Below are 26,827 nucleotides of genomic sequence, written 5' to 3' on the forward strand. Positions count from 1 at the left end.
ATATTTTAATATGACTTTAATGTTTATTTTCTAGATTTAATTAAGATTATGAATCAGAATCAGTCTCCAGCTCCACTGTAAAGTTTATCTATTACTTCTTCTGCTCAGGCACCTGCAAATTAAAACAAAATTGTAATGCTTAAATAAAGTCATATCATCTCAGCACTAGTTACATATGCAGAAGTCATGTTAATCAGCATTATAAAAATGTATGAAATTTTCTTCACTGCACTTGTGCTTCCCTTACTATCGTTAAGCCATGATACAAGATAACTTTGCACTTACTTATCATTTCTGGCAAGTGGATGGTGCAATCAATTTGCACAAAGATGAATTTATTTCATCCAAATATTTCATGTGAATAAAAATTCCAAATGGAGGCACTTGTCCGATCAGACAAGATATATGCATATTGTAGTTAGCTGGACTCTAGCTTTGATAGTCCTGGGCAATAGGATAAGCTGATTTTGTTATCAGTTTAGAAATGCATCCGCTTTGCAAATACTATGCTTTAAAAGACGAAACTGAATCCAATATTGATGAAATAAGAGTCATTTGGATTACCTTGTTTTTTATCATTCTGCGTTGGTTGGGTGCATATTTGAGGGTCTCTGATATGGTCTCTTCCATTCCATTTGCCTTTGCTTTGCCATTAGTTTTCAAGCAGGCTTCTGCAAGAGTAATACAATGTTTTAAAAAAGTTTCACAACAAAGGATGCATTGCATTTTTCTAAATGCCAGCAATAATCAATGGAATATTTTTAAAACATGTACTTTGAAATGTGGTCTCAAGTTACTTTATCAATTCATTTAAAAATCTCTGGCAAGTCACATGAAAAACACAATTTAAATCAAGCCATACTTACTTATCAAAACCTGACATATCACAAGCTCTTGAAATGCTTTTTTCCCTTTACGTCCCTTTGGACTATACTCTGGCCAGTCTTTTTGTTTTAAGCTTTTTCATCATCCTGCAGACACTATCCCCAATTGTAAACCTGCCAAGGGAGCTCAAGTAGCATATCTGAAAATAATAATAATAATAATATTACTATTTTTTGATTTTGATATTATTATTAGTAGTAGTATTTCATGATCGATGTGACAAAATATGCTTGTATATAGTTATTTTTTGCCATGGTTTTGCAAGCAAATTTAATTTCTCTAACTTGAAAAAAATTTGATAACATTAACTATGCAACACAATGTACTAATAGCAATTATAAACCAAATTAACCACCGTGAATCTATTAACTTCATAAATGACATTCACTCAAGGATTGAATTAAAGTAGCCACATAATATGTAATAGTGTATATGTAGTAAAATACCTGTTACATGTTCATCTCTAAACATGTTTTGGCCTACATCCGTAAGACAAAACAGCCGACCACTACATGTTCACCCCACCCCCAAAAATAATTATACAGGCACTGCAGAACTTGCATAAATTATTTTGAGGTTCACAACAGCAAATAAAGGTTATAACAGTTTTTTTAAATAGAAAATAAAGCCCCAATTTACCATCTTCTTGGAGAGTTTGGGATTCTCCTCCAACCTCTGGCAAAGGCCCTCTAGTTCCTCCACTGAATCACATGGCATTGCAAGAATTTCTTCTCTATATTCTGTGTCTGGGCCTTGTGTATGAACTTGGAGGGCCAGCTGCTCCAACAAATTCTCAATATTTGTGTCCAGTTTCATAAGTACATTGAACTGGAAATCTGTAACAGATTTGTGATGAAATTAGTTTTGAAAGATCAAGATCATTATTATAAACTCCTTAAAAAGATCTGTACAGTGAACATGGGTTTAACAATGAAATATATTTATGGAATGAAATACATGGTTTTTGTACAGTTTATATGAAAACTTTTCCCATAATCCTTTATTTTTTTATTCCCTGGATATGTTGTTTCACTGCTGGTGTCTGTAAAGTCTGCATTCAATGTAGATGGTTTAGGCGTCTGACTTACACAAGACAATGGTATACATCAGAAAGAAAAATAAAAAAAACCAATGGAATGATGAACAGTCGACACATCAATGAAAAACAATTCATTGTTTATTTGCACAAATAAGTCTTGAACAGTATGTTTTATGACCTATAATTTAATTAATTAACATCTCACAATGTTCTGAAATAACAGTATCTAAGCTACAAGAGCTTGTGCTTTCATGTCATAATCTTCCATTTTGCAAACAAATTTTGATGTTGAATCAATGTATATGACCTTAGCATTGAACACTAACATTCAAAATGTCTACAAGATGACAAGACTATTATCAACTGAAGTGACAACAAACCAATGAGTTTTACGTGCATTGAACATAAGCATTTTTAAATGCTATAAAATGTGTTTTTAGTGTATGGCCACAAATTACCCAACATTTTGTCAAACATAAAACAGTTCTACTACCTTAGATGAGAATTAAATTCATAAATACAGTGTATAATTGACCTACTCGTATTTAGAGAGCTGTAAATGAAATAAGAGATTATATAAAAGTCAACACCTGTAGTATTTGTTTCATTATTCTATAATGTACATTTTTTTTCCATCCTCAATGCTTACTACTTGCAGAGGAACTGGCAGAGAGAAATCTTTATATTCTCCACTCCAGAGTGGATGGGGATGGTGATGGTGTTGTCCTTCTGGATGCAGCTAAGAGTATAAAGATTATCACTACTCCTTAATTGCAGTAAAAAAGAAACAAAGAAATCAGACTGGATTTTTTGGCATGTAAACAAAATGCATACTGGTTGCAATGACCACTGTATATAAAGCAGTGATACAATATATCACAAAATGCATTCTTTTTTAACAAAACATCTAATCTCATATATACAGCATCATGAGTAAGTAAGTACTCTTAAACACATCTTATTAAACAGACAGAAAAATGATGAAATTTATACATACTTTTGATAAAGAATTTCCAATTGTGGCATGGTATAAAAGCAATTGATAAAAAATAAAAAGAGACCAGATAAACTAAATAGAACATACCAGCAGGATAAGAGGAAATCTTGGAGTCTGCAAAATACTCTCCATTTCAGGAGGTTTTGGATGAGATGGCTGACCAGAAAGGTTTCCACTTGAGATTTTCATCTTTTTTCAGTTCTTCATTTTCATCTGAAATGTCAATGAGAACTTGTAAATACTGTATGAGTCCTTGAATACACTGACTCCTTGTGACATACAGGGTTTGCAGAACAATCGCTAGCAATATTCATCACTTTTAAATCCAGCTGGTGAATTTTCACCATGAAATGCATCCGAATGCAGTGAATAATCCTGGATTAAAGACAAAATAGTGTACAGAAATGTGCAATAAATTAGTCAAGCTCCAGACAAAACAAAGATATGATTTATCTCTGATTCATAATGACTTTTCTTGTGCTACACATTTTACCAATGCAAATTACATTGAATTTTGTAAATTAAATGGTACAATTAAGATATGTATGTCAAAAGATTACTAATCTTCAGCTTTCCAATTAATGCTAAACACAAGTATCAAGTCATGTATTTAGTCTCTCACCACCAATAAATGCATTTTTAAGTAATCATCCTAGAGTGCACCAAAGTCATGTGAACTTGATCCAATTCCAACATTACTGCTGCTTGAGTGCTTAGATCCAGTATTGCCTTCACTAACTGATGTTATTAATACCTCTCTCTCATCAGCATAATTTCCATCATTTTTCAAAACTCCCATTGTAAAACCTCTGCTGAAGAAACTAACACTACACCATAAGGATTTAAAGAACTACTGCCCGGTTTCTAATCTCCAATTCATATAAAAAATCTTACAAAAGGTTGTTCAATCCCAGCTTGCATCTTGTCTGAATTCAAACAGTCTTTTTAGCAATGTACAATCTGCATATCGCCCTTGCCACAGGACACAAATTGTGTCTGCAAATAGATTACACTCCAGCCCAGTTGATCTATGTTGTGGTGTTGCACAGGGGTCTGTTCTTGGACCTGTTCTCTACACTCTATACACTCAGCTGCTCTCAAGTGTCATAGATCATCATCCAGTGTCTCACCAGTTGTACACTGATGACACCCAAATATACAAATCTAGCCACCCAACTGAAGTTGATGCTACCATCCAAGGTGTAGAGATGTGCATTTCTGATGTGAAATCATGGATGACTTGTAACAAGCTGCAGATGAATGATGATAAAACTGAGGCCATTCTGATTACAACACAAAGACTTTCTCATTCACGTCCTTTACCTCACACAATAAATATCAGCAACACCAACATTAAATTCACACAATCAGTACAAAACCTAGGTGTTACTCTGGACAGTACTCTCACATTGCACCAACATGTCATGAACATATGCAAGGCTGCATATCTTGAGCTGAGACGCATCAGCTCCATTCTCAGATATCTTTCAGTTGATGCCACTAAAACACTTGTGTGTTCATTACTACTTTCAAGACTGGACTATGGTAACTCAATTCTGTCTGGTTCATCTTAATATCTACTGCAGAGACTTCAAAAAGTTCAAAACATAGCTGCTTGGATCATACTCAGAGTACCACAATCAGAGCACACCTCCCCGCTGCTCTGTACCCAACACTGGCTATCCATTCGATCCAGAATCAAACACAACATTAGTTCTCTGTGCTACGTTTCACTGACAGACTCTAGTCCAACATACCTATCCGACCTCACCCATGTGTACACACAAGCAAGATACTTACACTCCTCTTCCGACAATCATATACTCATTATTCTCACTATGAAAACAGAGTCACATGGACAGCATTCTTTTGCATACCAGGGCCCAGCAACATGGAATGAATTGCCCACTGAACTTAGACACAAAGACGCAGTGATCCCATTCAAGAGTGCTCTCAAAACTACTTATTCTGACTGCAAAAACAAACTTAATGACTTAATAATGTTAACTACCTTAAATATTCTCAGCATGTTTTTTATGTTTTCTAATTTCATGGTGTTTGTTTTTGTAATCATATCATTGTGTATGTTTTTATGTTGTCTAATGTTGCAAAGCGCTTAGAGCTTCTAAAGATTAGGCGCTATACAAAGTCCTCATTATTATTATTATTATATTTAGCTTGGATGAATATTTTTTAAATCAGTGGCCATAACTAAAACAATGGGATTTTGTTTTATGATCATAAAAGTATGTTGGACACCATCCATGATGTACAATGCTGTCTGACATTTCTATGCACCTAAGGTTTCCATCTCAAATATTAAAGCAAAATGCATACCAAATTTGACAGATTGACGAAAATAAAAAAAGCAATGCTTACCATTTGAAAAGAGGCAATTGTCACTAGAATATTCTATTCAAAATGATATTAATTTTGGACACAGGGGATACCACCCCCATGTTTTCCTGACTCGTGATATGTCGGCCTATTCTGTGCACAGCTTTAAAAGATGTAATGTTTATCCATCGAGCTATAGAAATGAAATACATTTACTGTAGACTGTTTCTGTCAGCAGTTAAGTTGAGTAATTAGGTCAGGTTTATAGCTAGTTTACAAAATTCAATGTAGAATGCCAATAAATGACAAGATATATTTTTGCAAACTAAAGTGATCTTGAAAAAAGATTAGTAAAGTTTAACATTTTATAAAAAATAAGCTATTATGTGGAAGAGAAACAACAATGAAATAGGATGCAATGTGTTTGTGTCTTGTTGATGGGGGAAAATTACTAAAGAATTTAGAAACAGACTATACGCTGGGGAATTTTTTGAGAATTTATGTTCTGGCGACAAGTTTACATATTGGGTAGCAGATGATTTTGCATGTGCGGGACAACTTCTTGCAAAATTGGAAACTTGGATTAAAATGCAGTATTGTTTTAAGGTATACATTACCATATTTTATATAATGTATTGTATGATTCTAAAAGATGCATAGTTAATCGGAATTTCTGGGTTACAGATTCAAGAAGGTCATGGAGTGGGTCTACATGTTGACTAATAAATTACTATTTGATCCCCTAGGTGATATTTCAATTCTAAATTAAAACTAATAATACTTAATGTATAACCAAAAATGCGACAACCTGGTGGAGAGGCGAAAATGGATATAAAAAACTTCCATATAGCCTCAGCAAATTTAAACTGAATAAATAGGGAAAAAATAATTAAACTAAACAACAAGACAAATTATGATATGATTTTCATACAAGAAACACATAATAAGTTGACTAAAGAACTAATAACTTCATATGAGGAAAAATTAAATGGGGTTATAATTGTGAATGATTATAAGGAGATGTAAGGGGAGGGGTAGCTACTTTTATCAAGAATAAAATGGGAGTAACTTGGGAGCAAAAAGCAAGGGAAACTTTTTTGCAGGAAGATTGATACATATTGTGATACAGGACACTCATTTTATAAATGTATAAATACCTGCTAATAAAAACAAAAAGCAACAATTCATTGAAAACCTGTTTAAATATGTAGAAACAATTTCAAAGGCCCCCCTCCAATCTGTGTTGATATTGATGGAAATATTGTGGATCTGATGTGCAATCTTACTGCATGCAAATCTTTCCAGAAAGCACCTATGTACTGTTTAGACACCGGTATTTGGTAACAGCCATATCTAGCGCAAAATTCAAAATGGTCATAGGACAGAAGGTTGAGTAGCTACAATGTCATAGCCTCAATGTCTCCACGAAGTAGGGATAGTAATATTTGTGCTAGGGTTGTGCTATTCCATGTCGATTTACAAGTAACCAAACAGGATTTGATTTGGAAATATTTTTCGCAAAAAGATCTCTTCTGCCAATGGTAGCTCAATGGCTGGGAGAAATACTGGCAAGTCAGATGTGTATAAAATGTACAGCAATGTGTGCAGATAAAATTGTCAAAAATGTTTGCAGGTTTTAATGAAAGGGCTATATCAGCCTTGAAAGTGCCAGAAATTATCATTATAGATGTGGCTTGAGTCTACATGTTTTCAGTTAACAAAAACAGAGTATCAAAGCTAGTAACTGGCATCCTTGTTAATTTGACTAATAACTATTTTTAATTAACCATTTCAGATTTATAAATATATACTCAATAGTAGTGAAGTGGGATGATATAGCATCAATGGGACTTACCATTAAAAACCACCCTGGGACGATATAGTGTCAATGGGAAATTTAACATTATGGAAACCCTTGGGACGATATAGCGTCAAGGGGAATTTAACATGGGAATATGGGACTGTTTAGCGTCAAGGGGAATTGAACAGGGTGGGACTGTACAGCGTCAAGGGGAATTTAACATGGGCAAAAAAAAAAAAAAAAAAAAAATCTTGGGCCTGTTGAGCATCAAGGGGAAATGGAACAGGGTCAGGACCCTATTTTAATAAGGTCCCGACCTGATGGGTCTATGGAAATGGAACAGGCGAATATTGAAACAGGGAGGGGTCTCTATTTTTTATTTTTTTTAAAACAAAAAAAAAAAGAAAAAAAAAAGGGTAGGCAATGAAAGTCAAGATCTTTTCGAGACCTATGAGTGGCCCTGAAAAGGGCCTTTGGGTTTCTTCTTCTTCTAACTCTTCCACTTCTTCAACCATCTTCTAACTTTTACCAATATTCCTGTCATCTTCTTCTTTATTTCTGACTCAGGCATGCAGTCAGGATGACCTATCACTCGGAATTTCTCCTGTATTCTTATCCAGTTATTGTTGAGTTTCTCAAAGCTTTTTTTTCTCTTTCTATTTTCTTCTTCTTTTCTTTCCTTAGACCACTTTTCTTTGATGTTCTTTACCTCTTCCGTCAGCACTTTCCTCATTACTTCTTCCATTTTTGTCAACTGGTCGAACCCCCATTTTACGTATCACCACTCCATCCAATACAATACTTTTTCCAGGAAGCACCCGACTTGGATGACATGGTCCAGTGCTTCCTTCAAACTTCCCACTCTGACATAAGGTGGGTCAGTAAATCCGCTTGACTTGTTGACTTCTTCTTCTATCATCCCTGTGATGAGATCTCCGGCCACCTTTAGTCCTTTGACTTGAATAGTTAACAAGTCTTGCCTATTTCCATCACTCCATTCCTTTTCTATTCTTCCTACAACATATTCAACATCCATTATCCAAAAATAGATATCTCTTAATAGATTGAATAATTTTGTCACCTCCATCTTTGTTTATTCCGTGGAATGGTCTGAACGATTGTTGTTGTTGTTGAGTTGAATTATAGTGGCGTGCGCTTCGCATTGAGCATGTACCACTGGTTTATGATGCCACAGGCACCGAACTGATTACTCCTTGGAGGAAGGAATGGAGCCACTTCCTCCAGGCATATCTGTGTTCACAGAACACTAATTGATTGGGCCGTCAGGTCAAGGTACTTTTGTGTACACATCGATCTGATTGTAAGGCCTATGTTTTGTTTGAGTGGGATTGGACCCAGCACACACTCTGTCATTCATTTGCATTGATTAGCGACTAGTGGGATTGGACCCGATCTAGTCCGTATTTTTAATTTATGATGCGTGCACTGCACGTATGTGTTTTGATGTCTGTCCGTCGCAAAGGGCGAAAGTGGTCAGGCTCGGGCGGAGTTGTCTTGCCACAGGTTAGCAGGGTTTTTCCGATCCAGGGTATTTTTGTTCTAAATTTCCGTCTTTGGAATTTTGAATCATAAAAACTCTGTGCTGTTTTTAAGAGAGATAGAGTCTATTGAGGTCGATGTTAGCTTTTAGGTGACAGTATTTGTCGATTGGTTTTGCAGCCTTGTGCTGCTGGCCCTGGATGGAGTTGGTGTTATTTCCATCTTACTGAGTAATTGTTTTTGGGTCCTAATTATCTAGTTGTAAATTTTGGTTGCAGCCTTGTGCTGCTGGCCCTATAGTCACTGGTTTTTTTTTACTACCTTATACAAGTAATTTTTGGGGTGGTATTCTATATATTTGTTATATTTGCAGCATTGTGCCGCCGGGCCCGATAGTCGTTGGGTTTTTTTGACTACCTTATATGTGTAAGTTTAGGGTCTTAATACGGGGGATCCCTGATGGTCTATTCTTGCGACCACCTTTTACGTTCTATTTTGGGACTATATGGTTATACCTAGTTTTTGTCTTAGCTGTCACCTATGTAGAAGATAGACTTTTGGAGCTGTTAGTTAGGGTGTTAGGTGAGTATTAAGTTAGAAGTGGAGAAGGTTTGTTTTGTTTTTCCCACCACCCACCCCCTGTATATTTCTTCCTGGTATTTGAACTAGGTGTTTTTTAATTTAATGATATTTGTTTGTAGAGTTTTATCAGTCAGTGGGCTAGTTTTGATAAAATGAGTTTTTCTATTGTTCAGAATTTGGTACTTGTTTTGTGAGTGTATTTATTTTGTAATACTTTTGGCTAGATTCGGATTAGATTCCCTCGTCGATCACACTCGCCTCTCATAAACGGAGAGTTCGGGGAGACCGAATCCTTGTCTTCGCCATTGGTCCAAATTTGATATATATATATTTTATGTAAGTATTTATTAGTGTAATTTAGATAATTTCATTGCTTAGCCGGTTTCGGATTAGATTCTCTCGTCGATCACACGGTCTGAATGACGAATACTGTAGGTTCTTATAGTTATAGCGCAGACCTGAAGGAAAACATCCCCCTAAGACTAAAATCTTATATTACCAAGATCATCACTTAAAACGTACAATTCACAATCTTCTCCTAGAGCAAAAGTAATCCACATAGTAAGTAATTTCAGACCACTGCCATTCAGGGTAACGTTCAAGAATCTCATTGAACTCTTTTGATGTAAACGGTCTAAAGCGATATAATAGTATGAATGCACCCTTGACCCAGAGAAATCTAACACACTGGTTGACTTTTTTCACTTATCTCTTGTGAATTTCTCGGAATAAAAGTTCTACAGTTATCCATTGAGATTTCACTCTGGCAAGCCCCTGCCAAACTTCCTTGTAAATCTTCTCTTGCAGTTCTTTAGGTAATGATTCAATATCGTTTTTGAAATGAAGTTTAAATACTGGTCTCGATGATGTCCAACATTTGACTCCTAACCAATCTGGTTTCTTCTTTAACGACATGGTAAGTTACTTCAATTTCTCGGTCCCACTAAGGGTAAGTAATGACAATTCGGTGACCAACGAGCATGTTCTAGATAGGCCGAATCTTGTGGTTCCCAGTGGTGAAGTGACACACCGCAACTGAAGCACTTGACTTTATCCCCTTCGTGCAAGTAGAAAAATCTGGCTCTGGCTAATTCTTTGGGGATCGGTCCTCCCAGATACTTAGGCCATTTTCCTTTGAATGATTGAAGACGATTTTCAAAGTCGCAGTATTCCGACAAACACACAGGGAACGAATATTCGTCTTTCACAGGTTCGTTTCGATGAGGGCTGGGTGACATGGACAGGAGTTGCTCAAGTCTGGATGACATCCGTAGGGGGGTAGACGTGAAGGTGAACATCCACATTTAAAATGAAACCCAGTAAAGTGTCCAAGAGGACGAGCAGCATCGCTTTCGCATCCCTCAGGTTTGACACGCACAGCATCACTTTCCATGAGAGGGGTAGTGAGAACAAAGTTCTCATGATGCTTTACGGCATCGCTAAGGTCACAGCGTACAGCATCGTTCCCATCGCAAGGCTCACAATAACATTCCACTTCAGAAGCCCCAAACTTGAATTGTGCCTTTCTGAACTTGTTTTGTGTTTCTCTGAAAGGATTCATCTTGTTCGCTTGGTCTTGGTAGTCACAATGAACTATCGATCTTGACCATAGCCCCTTTTTATACTAGTCACAATGCAGTCTCAAGCTTGTACATCGTTCCTTTTTTATATCTAGTTTTTGAAGGTACTGTCTCTAAGGTACCGTCATAATTGTACCGTAGTGTAATGGGTGGAAAGGCCATAGAAAGGTAAGGGCAGTGCAAAGACCATCGAGTGTGTTCCAGAATAGCTGAACCTTTATAGATACATAGATCCATTCGTAACTTCAGTCCACAAGCGAAACACTGTACTTCGTATCCCAATCCTGACTCAGGTCCCAAGTAGACAAATCCTGTTCTAGCTAAAACATGCGAAGAAGGTAATCCTTCCCTATCCGTAAACTATTTCTGAAATGTGTCCAATCGACGGGCACAATCACAATAGTCAGGTAAGAAGACTGGAAAATGGTAGGGTTTGAACTTGGAGTTCTCATCAGGTTTCTCACTTGATTCTTGCTGTGGCGTAGTCATGCTTCTGGTGAGTGGCTATCCACTTACAACCAATGTTTTATACCGACATGTCCATATGGCAATATAAAGTGATTGGGAAGCCGCACTCGCTTCTGATACACGATTTGACAGACTTTTTCCAAGGGTCGACTGACGATGTGGTGAGTGGGTAAACGTACAATCTTGTTCGGTTGATAGGTGGTCACTTTAAAGTGTTCATCTTCTCTAGACTGCAAAGCTTCTTTCAATACGCCAAAGTTCACCACTCGACTGGTACGATAATTCAGAGTCAATCCTTTCACTTTACACTTCGTGTGCACTTCTCCTTGTTTGTCCCAGTATTCGTAGCCGTAATTTTTAAGACCGCCACTGGCAAAACTTAGAATCTTGTCGTCAGAATGCTCATCTGTCCAGGCTCCTAAACGGTCTCCTTCGATGTTAGAGTGCTGTTGACTCGGGTGATCGATGTAGATGCAACTATCCGTGTCAAAGTACAGGACGCGTTCCCCTAACAGTTCTAAAGCTTCGTACAGTTTTAAGCGAGCATGAGCTGTCACGTAAGCTGCAATGATGACATTTCCAAAAGGATCGGCTTCTACAAAGTCCAGATCTTCTTCGTAATTGACTAAGATCAAATCTTCGCGAACGACGTCCACGTGTTTGATGAATTTAGTTTTGTTGTGAATCATCTGGAAGTAGCAGGAAGGTTCTGTCAAATATTCTTGGGTAAACACGGTCGTTGTGCCATTTTACCCCACAAGCAATTTAACATCACTTTGGCAAACGATCGCCTGCCTTTGTTTTTCTCGATGTGATCTAAAGTAATGCCTTCTTGTGCCCAGTATTTCTCTTTGAATGTCTTTTGGTCTTCGGGAGTGTGATACCAGGACGGATAACCACTGGCTTCTTGCTTTAGTTTCAAAAAGGCATCCACGTAGTCTGCCAAAATGCCTTTCTGAGTGGGGTCACCCTTGTTGTATTGTTCTGTCTTGGGAAAGTGACAAATTTCATACACTTCTAACAGTTGGTATCCCATGTCCAGAGCTTTGAACAATTCTACGCTGACCCACGTCCCCGTCAAGGCCCGTTCTTCCTGGGTGTGCTGACAAGGCTGGTCTTGGTTGCACGTTTCAGCACAAGTACGGCACAAAGGAAACATCAGTTTGTCTTGACAATGGTGAGGTAGAACGGGATGGTACAAGTCAGTGGGAGCCAAAACTTTACATTTGATCAAGCCTTCATATTGTCGAATGTTTTTCAAATCGATGTGTTCCGTCAACAATTGTGGGTGCCCTGCAGGAAAGCGACAATATTTGCACACGTAGGGATGCAGTGAACACACGTCCAAGTATTTGATTTCTTCTCCTTTCTCTTCGTCGGCTTGGTACAGCAAACTGGTGGCATTGGTCCTTCCTCCGTACAAACTATCCCTCGTGTTCAGGGGGTCCATGAACTGGTAACTTTCCACGAGGTGTTTAAACTCTGGATCGGTTTTCAAACGGTGATGGTACTCGTGTTCCCACATTTCCACCACTTAGTATCCTTCCTGTTCTAACTTTAGGCGTTGCTGACATGTGGCCTGGTACAAGTCTTCCATGGTTCATTGTAAAAACTGATTTTTAGTGCCACGGTCAGGGTAACAGACGGGGCATCCGTGAAATAAGCAACCTTTAAACTCGTACACAATCTTGGGGTTTTCTAAGTCCCAACCATCGACCGAATGCATTCTGATGGTCTTTTCACCCCCTCCGTTGCGGGCATGCTGAATCCATTTGTCTTCCTTGTCACACAAGTAATGTAACCAGCGTAGGGCTTTGACCGAGTATTGACGTTTGACATAGTTGGTCATTTGAGGACTGATGACAGCCACGGTGTTTTCAGGCATGAATCATTGCCGGTACACTAAGGAACATGCTTTGGCAATGGTGCAAGCTTCTTTGAAAGGATCGACCCCTCCGTGTTCCATGAACAGTTCTCGAAATTTTCCACAGCAACACCGTAAAATGTCCACGTCGGAACGACAATACTTTAGCATTTCTTCCTGAAAGTCGAAAGGGTCAGAGGCGTGAGCCTGGTACCAAGCGTAGAAAGCTTCTCGTTGTTCGGTACGCATGTTGTCAGGGTCGTAATAGTGAGCCTCAGGCAAATGGGGTAGAACGGTGTGTTGATTGGCTTCCGTATTGAAAAAGTGTGGAAAGCACCCTTTAGCCATTTCTGTCATTCCAAACGTTTTAGGCATTCGACTCAAAAGCATGGCTAAGTAACTCATCGAATCTTTAAACTGTACTTGTCCCACTTGCATGAAAATGATTTTGGCTCCATTCAAAGTGACTTTAGGACGTTCGATGCCATGTTCTGTATAGTATCTGTGAAGAAACTGTCCATCGTATCCGGAGAAATTGTGAGCCATCACTGTGGCATGACGATGACAATCTCCGTAACGTTCGATGTCCTCTTGGATCCACGTCTTGTCGATGGGGTGTAAGACCCATCGAGCGAAATCAGCTAGCGTGTTCGGTCCTCGAAAGATTTTTTCACGTCCTCCAGAAATCTTGCTGCAGTGAAGGCAATGACTGAAAATAGGTTCTTGAATGCACTTCTCGCACGCTTGATGAGCCACGCAGAAATTAGGAATGTGAATACCAGTCTCTTGCATGCATTCAAAATCGAAAAAGATGAAATTGCCTTTCTTCTTGTGACCGATCTCTTTCTCTGGTTGGGGTTGGTATTTTTGCACATAGCATTCGTGTTCCAAGTCCACGATGTGGCAGCAAATGTGACATTTTTTCTTTCCTCGACACAGGTGTGCCTTGGCATTATTGGTAAGTATGCCTTGTCCACAGGTAGGGCACAATCTCAGCAGCTGACAAGCACATTTCTTCTGTGAACCTTGCATCTTCAAATGTTGTTGGTAACAGGCAGGGCTGACAAACGTGCGCAGACCAGTTGAACAATGCACTCGTTCTTGTCCTTCGCTCAGACAGGGTGGAGAGGCCAAACATGCTGAGCATTTCAATCCACATCTCGGTGATGAACCCTTCTGCTTTCTCTAACAGTACTTCGGACTTGAAATCTTTAAACTTCACCGTGTATTTGTAAGCTGTAGTTCTAAATTTTCTAGAGGGATGCTCTTCCGTCTCTTGAATGGAATAGTACTTTTCACGGTTGACTAAGGGTGGTGAACTTTGTTTAGAGGGTTTGGATTCTGGTTCACTCATGTCCTCTTCAAAATCACTGGCATGAATTTGTGCCAAGACTTCAGCCCTGGTACGAGGCGATAAAGCACGTTTCTGCCTCTTACTTTCTTCTTCCTTCTTCTCAAATGAATTGGATCGTTTCATCTTGATAGCAGAAAGTCAAATGACTAAAGTTTAAACACCATGGACTAATTTATAGTCATAGCAGACCAGCGTATATAAAAGGGTGTGTGTCTTGTCCTTTCACTATTCATTTCACTCTCAAACCGAGCACAACGATGGAAGAGACTACCCAGATCGAACGTTTCATCAGAGCTTTGCGAGGGGTCATCCAAAAATTCTCTTCAGACCAGCCGAGGGACTACTCTCCTTCCTTTCAAGATAAAAGTCAAGATACTTGCTATATCTGTCAGAAGAAAGGGCATTGGTCTTCAGAGTGTCCAGACCGTCAAAAAAGAAAAAAAGGGGCTAGAAAAGACAAAAGTCAAGATACCTGTTATTATTGTCAAGAAAAAGGACACTGGTCTCCAGATTGCCCAAAAAAGAAACAAGGAGTCAGAAGAAGAGAGGGATTCTTCAGAGGAAGAAGAGGAAGAAAACAGGTGAAGAAAAAGAAACAGGAGAAGAAAAGAAGAAGAGAAGAAAGTGAGGAGGAATAGGAGGAAAAGACTGTGGTGGTGAAGAAATTCAAAAAACTCAGAGAGTGAACAATGAGACAGAAGAAGTTTATGAACTTTTTAAAGTGCTCTGTTGTGAATTGTGAATTGGATTGTAAATATTTATAAAAGAATAAATTAGGTATTAAAAGGTAAGTGTCTTTGGGTTTTGATTTTAAAATAAGAACCTACACTCACACACTCATACACACGTACTACAGAGGTAAAATGTTTTTTTTTTATAGTTTGAATGGATGTTGGCAATTGAAAGTCTATCTCTTTTCGACAGACGTGGGTGGCCCTGAAAAGGGCCTTTTTTGGTGTAGGGGTGAGTTTAAGCAATCAACTTTAACTGCCTTAAGCCTTTGCCACGGCCAAGGCCTACTTCTGGACTGCGTAGTGTTGATGATGATGATTTGGTTGAAATCACTAAGGGTGGCACGGGAGGCTTAGTCACAGGGTTGGAGTGTTTAGCTCGGGAAGGTCGTATTCTCTTTGGTCGTAATAAAGAAGTCTGATAACATTTGTTTCAGACTTCTTAACTCCGCTAAAATGTCTAACAGTACCGTGACCATTTGATTTTCACACCCTTGTTTCTTTGCTGCTGCTTCTTCTTCTTCTTGTTTTTTTCTTACCTCTTCTTTTTGCTGCTGTTGCTGTAGGAGAAAAGCTTGTTCCGCTTCCTTTTGCTGTTGTATAAATTTCTCCAATTCTTCTTTCTGTCTCTGTCTAAATTTCTCCACGTGTGGTAATGAAGGAGAAGGTGACAAAGGTTCCGGAACAAATTCTTGCGAGGTAAGAAAATCCACAAAATCCCAATTCACCTCTTCTGAAAGTAAGTCCGGTTTCCCTTGGGTAGTCTCCACAGCTGGTGCACCCCAATTTATCGTTTTCTGAGTTTCCGTCATGTTGAAAAACTGTCGCATGAATTGACTGCACACAGGTGCTAGCAAATCTATATAGACCACATGACGTCACAGACTGCTCTCTTCGGATTGGATGTGGGCGTGTTTGGATTGGTCAGTGAACTCCGTTTCAATCCTTCCTCTCCCTATAAATAAGTGTAGTTCACTGCATTCCTTCACCTGTTCTCGGCGCCTCAACATGTGGACCAACGTTCAATCTTCTATGCTTGTGTCTTCGATGATGTTCAGGACAGACACACCGATGTACGTCCGATCCAAGTGGACAGTTGTCCATAGGACAGATACCAGCCTATGGATACGTAGGATCTATGTGGAGAGGCAAGGATGTCTCAAAAGAGTTTTAGTCTATGGTCCTGCAGTCAGGCGAAGCCTAAGGACAAGAAGAAGTCACAGATGCCCTTTATGTTAAGGGCATATTAACATAAACCCAAAGGCCCTTTTCAGGGCCACTCATAGGTCTCGAAAAGATCTTGACTTTCACTGCCTACCCTTTTTTTATTTTTTTTTTTGTTTTAAAAAAAATAAAAAATAGAGACCCCTCCCTGTTTCAATTTTCGCCTGTTCCATTTCCATAGACCCATCAGGTCGGGACCTTATTAAAATAGGGTCCCGACCCTGCTCCATTTCCCCTTGACGCTCAACAGGCCCAAGATTTTTTTTTTTTTGCCCATGTTAAATTCTCCTTGACGCTATACAGTCCCACCCTGTTCAATTCCCCTTGACGCTAAACAGTCCCATATTCCCATGTTAAATTCCCCTTGATGCTATATCATCCCAGGGGTTTCCACAATGTTAAATTTCCCATTGACGCTATATCGTCCCAGGGTGGTTTTTAATGGTAAGTCCCATTGACGCTATATCGTCCCACTTCACTACTCTCAATGTGTTTATACCAATATTAAGTTTCTGTATGTCACTGTGTTTAAGTTTTGATTTTCTCTGTTTTATTTCACTTGATACAAACACATGCTGACTAATCTTGTCATGTGGTGTATCTCGATCATACTGTAAAAGTGCATAGCTTAACACAGGTTTCGAACTCTTGCTATGAGCAGCAGCAGTAAACATGGCATGTACCACTAGAAATCAACTTTTTTTCTTCTTGGCTATAAAATCATTAGGTACTAATGTGTAAACTATTAAGTTGGTAATTTTTTAAATATAATTATTGTGCAGATTTACTAAATGTACTTTTGCGATACTAAGTCCCATGTTTGTTTAAAGGTTCTAACAAGCTGGGGTTTTTATGCAATATGTCATAAGTATATAAGGTGTTGTGGGCTGCATGTATGAAGACAGCTCAGCAGCTTTCTAACTAATATTGCAATTACTATGAGCTTTTTTAAAAGTTATTTATTTTTTTTAAGTTGTTTCTTACTGTTCTGTATATAGTTTAGAAACTTTAAGCAATATTTTGGACTAGTCCGATAACATAAGACACATCACCCAATATATTTGTTGGGGGGCTGATGGGTCTTACTGCCTAACGAAGGGTGCTGTGTGGAGCGTTTTGATGTCGACTAACAGTGTAATGAAAGTCAAATTTTCTGAAATATCACACACAACTGGTAACCAATAACAATGCATTTCTACAAAGTAAAGTTATAATGTTTTTGTCAGACTTCACTTATCCTGATGTCTTTTCTCTAATAAATTCAAATTCTCACAAAAGAACCGGACCTGTTTTCAAGTTTTGTTGGCCCACATTTCAGTTGGCTGGAAAGCGATGAAAGTCAGGAATGCCAAAATCGGGTTAAGCTGAAACATTATTCTTTAAGGAAACAAATAAAAATATGTTTTGCCTATTGGAACTGTAAGCAATGTTTTGTTTCATTCAAGAAACATATTCCCCACATGAACCTACTTAAACAAACTTTGGCGTACCTCGACTACCATTGCATTGCAGCAAATTCAAATGTATGTCAATGGAACATGAAAATGTGTCCATTTGCTAGTGTCATATTTTCACTCCACCAGGATAAAGACAGCACTGTAAGTATATTAATTACCCATAAATTAGTGGAAGAGTGTCGATATAGGCTGCCAAGTGTGTGAGCTATTCCTGAAACTTGGACTACTCATTCCGATGACAATTGACATTGGAACACATATACATGGCCGTTATTTGGGTAGTAAGACATAGCACTAAAACAAAATATTTTGGACTTGTACATTTTTGTTTAAGATTTTATTTAAGCACAAAATATCTATTGATGGAATTTAATGTGCTTTTCTCTATTCTAAATTATATAATTAATATTCATTCCTAACTTATTTTACAAGCAAACTACATATAGTTATATCATTTGTTATAAGAACTTGGCTATATTGTCAAGTGAGTGTTATCTTCACATACCAACACGTGTATGTACTGATTTTCTGTATTTAAGACTCTAATTCCATGCCTGAGAAATTTTTCTTATGCTGCAATACATGATTCAATTTCTTATACAGTATAGGTCCAAAAATGTTCTTAGGGATATAGAATACCCAAGTCATTGTGAGTGTTATCCTTGCTGATTTGATCTTTGCAATACAATTTAATCATTACTTAATCCATGATATGATTGAGGTTTTTTTAAACTAGTAATTTTTTAAATTACATTACATTTTTTTGTAATGTAACAAATCCAAATCACACACACACTTAATCTAGCACTTCACACACATAATTCCAATGTCTTCACAAAAAGCTCAAAATGTCAAAGTCACTGTGAGTGTTATCTTCACTGACATAATATTCTAACTTCAAGTCAACAATAACTTATTAATCTAGCAATCCAGAAAAGCATAATTTAATGACATTTTTCTTTCATAATTTACTAGTTGTCTAAGTCTGAGGTGGGCAAACTATTTTTCAATGTAGCCACAGGTGTGGCGAATGAGAAGTGAAAAACATCATACGATGCCACAACTGAGCCAAACTTACATGGCCAATTTGCCACTTGTGGCAATTGGTCACAAGGTTGCCCACCCTGGGTCTAAGTCAGTGTGACCATTGTCATTACCAGCCTGAAACCCAATTTAATGCCATTTGTATAAATTCATTTCAAATAAATATTATGATATAGTTGAAGTGTAAAGTCAAGCGAGTATTCTGTTTGCAGATTTTACATTTTAGATATTACAGTAAAGTCATATTTTCTCTTGTGTAGTGAACTTTATTGCAACTGGTTCCAAAATAGTAAAACTTATTCAGTTTTCATTCACCAGAATAGGTATTAATACAATCCTGAACTAACTGTATGGTACTAAAATATACCCTGATCTTGTGTGAGATTGTAATATACAGAACTATACCTCAAGACAACAATAATATATTGAATTTATATTATATCAAGACTGTCATGGTTATGAACTCCAACTTTATTCAGGTTTTTTCATAATAAATGATCATCTTGTGTTATGGCTGAAAAGAAATCAGAGTTCATTTTAACTCCATTCTCTCCACATTTGTCAGTTGTTATGATGCATACTCATCATCAGTGTTATAGTAAAATGTAATCTTATCTGGATCAATCTTGCTGGTGTAATATATGAATGGAGAAAGAATATTATCATCCAGATTAAAATATTTTTTATTCAGACTCTACTGAAAATTTTAGCTGGATATGGGATACGGAGCCTGATGTGTACGAACAAAGCAATGTGTACCATGACCTTTTTAATTTAACATTTTAAACTCCTGCAGAAGAAAGAGATTTTTAGATCCATTAAATTGTATTAACAAAAACATTTCTTCAGTATGATTTTCCTTTACTTAGTAGTGACACAACTCATATTTTAAAGTTGTTGTTTTGTGTTTGGTTTGGCTTTTTATGGTAAAGCAACACAAGTAAGTTATTTAGTGCCAAGGCACTTTAAGTATAGTGCCTTGCCCAAGGACGCACCATGGTAGCTAACCCAGGTTGGTCCGATGGTAGAATTTGAACCTACCTTATTTCACAGGTCCAGAAAGCTAACCACTGAGCAACTACAGCTCCCCATCTTATAGTGGAATGCTGGTATACTTTATGATCAAGAAGGATGGGTTGGGGTATGCATGTTGCATCTGAAAAAAGTGATGGAATTTTTGTTTACATAATATTTTAGTCATACAATATGAATCATTTTCTATAGATTTAAGATGTATCAGATCAAGTTAAGAAAAATTATATATTCTGTTTCCTGGGAATGTACTAAAATTCACTGTTAATGTTTGATTTTTTTGGTAGTAAGCTTACTTGGTATTTTTTTCTTTTTAACTTGAATACCTAATTTGTTAACATCCTGTCCTAAATCTTCATGGTTCTGTCTATAAAGTGACAACTGTTGATACATGTAGGGAAGTTTTTGTTTATATCTTTTGATTTTTGTGGTTCTGGAAGTTGCAGTATTTGTTGTTGTATTATTAACCATTTCAGTAATTTAATGAATGCAGAGTATACTGCTCTATAAATGAAATTTATGGGAAGATAATGTAAAAGTATGTTTCACTGCAAATATAAATTGTTTAAAATAATAATATATCATTTATCATATGACTATTCAATTGTGGTAACTAGTATTCCATCCAATATCTATATATTAAAATATGTCTTTTCATACAGCTGGTGATCATTTAGATACAAGTCCAATTGAACATAATCAAATTATCAGTGCAGGTGTTTTTATTAGTAGTAGTATTGCAAGTATAAGTGTTAGTATTAAGATTTCATATACAGGTATGATAAGTGTATCATAATGTTTAAATGATGCTCCTTGTTACAACATAAAATATGTTCATTGAAACAAATGGTTCACTGGTAAATTGGCAGTAAAGGTCTTCACTGAATTATGTTGCATAAACTATTTTACAATAAAACATATATGATGCATCTCAATTATGATGATGTGGAGGAGGAGGATTAATAATAATGCAGTTTAAGTTATCTTCATCACATAAGTTCTAGCAGATGTGTCATTTTTATGTGGCTCATTATCAGTTTGAAACTGGTCTATGATTCCTGGATCTGGACATATCTGGCCCCCTGCTGTTGTGCTGCTATGGTCTTTACAGTTCATTAGGATATCAGTTACACTTGGTTTACATTTAGAACCCCATGGGATGGAATGCCCAGTTTGAAACTGAGAGAATGGTTAATTATCCATAATATAACTCCTGCAGTTATTATTAGGTTTGATATCAAGGTCTTTCATTAAAAGCTTTTCAACTCATGTTTTGTTCTACCATACAGATAAATAAAGTCAAATTCAAGGCTTTCAGAATTGTCCAGTTTGTTTCATGTGTTGTCAGTTTAATGGGCAGGTAACTAAATGTGCAGCAGACGGACTGTATATTGCCACTGTACCACATAAATATCAGTGCTTAGTCTGCTCTCAGTGGCTGTGGTTTGATTAGTTACAAGTATCATCACATGTGACTAATTATTAACCAATGTAATGAAACTTATATAATTAGAAGGCTGTATTTAAAAACTCTAAAGATCTTAAATGTGTGCTAGAGGGTAGGGTTAGCAGTTATAATCCCAATTATGTTGTGACGAGCAAAAAGCACTGCACACATTTGAGCTTTTAGTTTGGTTCTGGTAGGGTCAAAACATGCAGGTACATTTTGATCTTTAAAAATTAAGATAATTCCCATGTAATACTTTCCAAACCTAAGTATGCAATTGATCTGATAAAAGTTTTGAGATTACTGTTTAGGCTCTGTTCTTACAATACTAGATATACCTGACTACTCCACAGTGAAATGGCCAACTGTTAAGTTATATAAGCCAGATGAGTAATGTTAGCCATTTGTTTAAGTGTTTTCTCATTAATTTCATTTGTGTCACAGAGTTGCATGCAATATTTCTTTCTAGAATAAATTTATTTTATTTTCTAATTGTGTATTTTATGGTCTCACTGGACAGTTTATCTGGTGAATTTTCATCCGACAATGACCAATTACAGAAAAATGAGAATAATTTTACACTGAAGATACTAACAAAAACAAACTAATGATTTTTGTAGAAAGCATACATGTGAGATTTTGACTGCAGTAATCAGGTTAATTCCTGATGCAGCTATTGATTTCTATACTGAACCATCACTGCCACCATCTCCTAAATTTTGCATTCATTTTTGACAAGAAATAGCTATTTTCAATATTTTTCTGTGACAAGGCAGCTAAAAGAATCAGTATGTGGCTTATGCATGAATAAAGTTCACTAGTACTATAACAAATTAGCATACTTTTTTCATCAACCCTCAACCATCTAGATTTTTTTATATTTGCCTCTGTAGCAGACACACATCAAGGTCAGCAGCTCATTTGCAGATCAAGCATTTGATCTCCAATGCTCATCTAACTGTGACAGGCAGTCACTAACAAGCCAACCTATTTCCATGCCTAACTCAAAGTAAATCTAAACCACATTATAGATTTAGCTTATGTGTGAATTTAGAAATGCTAGGCTTGTGATAATTAGGTTCATGCCTTCTACCTTAAAAATTAGGTGTATGTCAAAATACAAAATTATCCAGTGAGACCTATGATGTTAATTTTAATCCCTATGGGATTTGTGACATAAAAAACCCAAATGCTTTATGTATTAAAAGGTAACTAATGGGGGCAGGATCTGCAGTGAATCAATGGTATGTATGATAGACTCCTGATAAAAATGTTTGTGTTACAATCCTGTTATCAAGTCAACCAGGTTACCTACTACAATGTACCCTTGCCTTACTCCAATTCCCTCAGTACTCAGTAAACAACTAGTGTTGCTGTACATAACAAAACCAGTCCATATTGATTTTACCTATTTTACTAAATCCTGACAAAAATAATTCTCTAAATAAAGCATGATTAATATGTGAAGGTCTCGCATGTAATCAAACTCTTCCAAGCTTTTAATGATATGAACCGATTTATCAATGTTTATCAAATTTACATGAAAAACTATTTCTTATTTGTTATCAAATATGTTAGATGTTTTGATCATATAAGCATTTCTGCTACATTAGATCAAAATAATCTTTTTGTCAGAAATAGAGCCCTTATAGTATTTGCAAGGTCAACCAATCAGATGCAGAATTTGAGTTTAATATGAATGAATATTTTTTTACAAAATTGCTCCTTTGCTATATCTTGATGAGATAAATCTATTTACCAAGTCTGATAAAATTAATGAGAAATAGTTTTAAGAGCAGTAGCAAGAATGGCGAGTGAGATGTAGAACCACCACATTATTTGCATAGAATTTGCTTACAGCCTCAGACATACAAGCAAATAATTAAACAAGTCAGATCTAAATTTGACCATAAACACTGTTGTGCAAGTCGTAAGAAACTCTGCCAATCAGATGCAAGGTCACTTCATTAACATACCTTTATCACACTCATAATAAGCATCATTGTGAAGCTTGACTATAGAAGCCCAATGGCCAAGTATGATCAAACTTGAATCAGCAGTAGTGGTTATAACCTCGTGTATTTGTATGCATCTTCACTTCTTCAATCTAGATCTCATTTATATAAGCATGTATTCTAAATTTAGTAAAAACTGCACTATATGCATAAATACTGCATGCGGTGGTAACATGCTCAGTCAGGTGAAAGATCACTTTATTATTATTAATGGTTAACACTCATCAAACTTCGAGGACAACTTAATGATTTTAGTCTATATTGTGGAAGTATGGCTTTTAGGTTGGTTAAAAGAACTCAACTAATCTTATACATGATCACCTCGTGTATATATTTGGATTTTGCTGAATTCCTAAAGCATGGAAAGATGCCATAAAAAACCACCTAGTACATAATAATTTTGATAAGCAGGATGATAAAATAACGAACTTGCGAAAACAAGATTCACTCAAGTTTATTTACAAAGATCTTTGACAGGAAGCTAAAAGGCAACACACTGCGAAGCAAGAAACTTGGATGCAAGTATTAAATAAAAATATAAGTAGTGAGGAGTGGTCTGATATATATAGCCGGGCAAAATGCTGTACCAAGGATACCAAGTTGATCTCTTTTAACTTTAAATTAATTCATAGAATAATCGCTACTAATGATATTCTTAAAAGAATTAACATATTTGATGACAACAAATGTACTTTCTGTAAGAGTGAAACTGAAAGTATTGAGCATCTCTTTTATGACTGCAGTATTACTTCACAGTTTTGGTACCGTTTTAATGAAGTTTTTGCACCTTTTTGCCCAAATATTGTACATCTGTCCAAAAAAGAAACATTTTTAGGAAGTGAACAACTGGACAGTTTGGATAATTTTCTGCTTATTTTGGCAAAATATTATATTTATACTTGCAGATTCAATATGAAAAATCCTTCTATTTTTGCTTTTAAGCAAATAGTTGCAATGCATAAGAACATTGAAAATTACACTGCCAAGGTAAATAAAAAAGAGGACCAATTTCTTCAAAAATGGACCTCAACAATGAACATTTAACTTGTCTCTGACTTGAGGGTAAACAGGAACAAAATACTGTAATATCACAAAAGCCATGTCACCTAGATTTTGGCCATATGCATGTGTATATGCGTGTGTGTGTGTGTGTGTTTTTCTTTTTTACTTTCTCTGTAGATTATATTTATTATCCCTAGATTATCTGATAACCAGAAATGTTTGATTGTAAGGTGATCCTGGGATGGTTCCCCGACCCAGTGGTCAACCTATTACGGGGTTAATAAAAAAAAAAAAAAAAAAAAAAAAAAAAAACTTGGATTTTGCTCATTATTAGATTTATCCAAGATGTTGATTTAAGCCCAAAACCAAGTTTTATATAAACAAATTGATCAGAACTATGGACTCCAAAGTAGCTAATTTCTTACTGTTGAAAGACAGAAGGGATGTGAAATAAATAACACACTCTGGACCATTACATAAACCCACTTAGCCTTTTGACCAGTTGAGATAAAATAGCAACAATAATGTTAATTCAGATTGATAAATTATGTTTTCTCACATTACCTCTAGCCGTTTTCAACATGGATGGTATTTTTCTTCCACATATGTCAGCTCTTAATTAGTGGCCCTTTTCCATCATGAATGTTGTAGGTGAAACTCTCAGAATTAGGCTTTTTAATTTGTATCTGAAAAAGAAAAAAATTATTGGTCTGCATATATCAATGTCACCTTTTCTGTATTAAATTAAAATACCATATGTGTGTGTGTGTGTGTGTGTGTGTGTTCATTTTAGAATTTAAGCATACTTGTCTCCATGTGTTTATTTTACAATTGATGATGATAACACATAACTGGTTCAATTGATAAAATGTTATTTCTGACTTCTTACAACTGCTCATTATATCTAAATTTACATTCAATGTTTGTTTTAATTAACATATTTTGGATAATGGGCAAATTATTTATTTTTTAGTTTATCATTATATCATTTATCAGTAATTTATCATTCAAATATTTAAAATATAGTACCATTATACTGACTTCATATTATATATGATATCCCAGCAATACATGTTAAGCAGATAAGTGCAAATAAAAATGTTTAGAATGTAAAAGCTACTCCAAGCTCAAAGAAGATCTGCAAAAGATGATCTCCCAACATATTACCAAACAAAAAGCGAAGTTAACGCAGTTACCTTTTTTATGATGTCTCAAACACCAACGGTACTGTACAGCTACGTCTTCTGAGTTTTACCGTCATCTTGTCTTTCAAACCAGAATTAATTTCTTGAGCTCTTACAAAATGAAGAAAATTTTAAATACTATAATTTAAGCAGCTTCTTTACATGACATAAGATAAATTATGGCACAGTGTTATGTCTTTCAGCACGACGCAACTTCACATTTGGACGGCGTGCTGTGTGGGCATCCCTGACACAGCAACTGACATGAATCCTTTATTAGCAGACAATAATTCGGAATAAATCCTCCGCAAATCTAACATTCTCGATTTTTCATAGTTCCACTTTTTCACTGTTGCATTTGTTTGATTGTGCTCATGAAGTTCAATGAATCAAGTTCATCTGCTGTCTGAAATCCCGGTTCAGTTGGTATTTTCTTCCGCGCATGATGCCGTGTAAATACAAGTTACGGTCGACATTCAAAGTGGTTTAGGTTAATTTATTATTTTCCTTTATTAAGGTCATTTGCAGAAAGTGTTTCGCTAGGATGAGTTAATTTAAAAAAAAATATATCAAAAATAAAACTTTCTTTTCCAACGCTAATACTGGATATATTTCAATTTGTGATTGATACTATAAATAAATATTTAAAAAAACATTTTAGCCCGTGGCTTCGGCGCGCCACTCGTTTTTGTGGGTTTTTTAAAATGTTGTTGGTGTTGTTTTGGTTTTTGTGTGTGTGTATCACACTAAGAAACATACCAGGTATTAGGCCTAACGTAGGAAAAGAAATTATCCTCTATTTGTTACTATTCTTACTGTAAAATGACGCAAAAGTGATCAAATTGCTATTAAGATTTTGTTTTATATAACACTTACCGCTCGTTTTCCTCGAGATAAAGCAGCCACTTCAAAATGATTATAAAATCTGTGACAGATGAAGAATGTGGTTTAAATAATTCGTAATCGCCTGCCTTAAATAATGTAGGGATTTGCTAATGTATTTCATGGCCCTCGTTTGAATAGATAACAACGATCATGTATATCGACCAAAATTTGTATATTCCTGCCCACGATCATGTATTTTGTATTAAACCGTATATTACACGAGCGCTCTGTGGCGAACTCGGCGGGGGGTGGGGGGGGCTCTATTATACCCGCTATATCAGTTGAGAAATATATTGAACTGATCAGGCCCCAATACTCTCGCTCTGACAAACATTAAAATAATTATATGCAGAATATCGGTATGTCTCCCTCTTGCCGAAAATGTCAGCACCATATATA

General features: G+C 36.4%; 1 long non-coding RNA gene across 4 annotated transcripts; it reads right to left on the reverse strand.

Moving 5' to 3' along the window:
• LOC149775451 (uncharacterized) lies at window positions 1-26,078 on the reverse strand. 4 transcript variants are annotated; one of them, XR_016416580.1, is made up of 9 exons: window positions 25,556-26,073; window positions 24,924-25,045; window positions 19,905-20,019; window positions 3,009-3,134; window positions 2,574-2,690; window positions 1,525-1,721; window positions 867-1,024; window positions 565-671; window positions 1-112 (listed from the first exon to the last, which is right to left on the reverse strand). It is a non-coding gene; the product is annotated as an uncharacterized LOC149775451 (long non-coding RNA). The 4 variants fall into 4 exon arrangements; XR_016416579.1 differs by having other exon boundaries at window positions 2,574-2,663; window positions 25,556-26,072; XR_016416582.1 differs by having other exon boundaries at window positions 1,559-2,663; window positions 25,556-26,078.
• Window positions 26,079-26,827: the final 749 nt, after the last annotated feature.

This window comes from Sinohyriopsis cumingii, chromosome 19 (assembly GCF_028554795.1).
Source record: "Sinohyriopsis cumingii isolate HCF-2022 chromosome 19, ASM2855479v2, whole genome shotgun sequence".
NCBI classification, from domain to species: Eukaryota; Metazoa; Mollusca; class Bivalvia; order Unionida; family Unionidae; genus Sinohyriopsis; species Sinohyriopsis cumingii.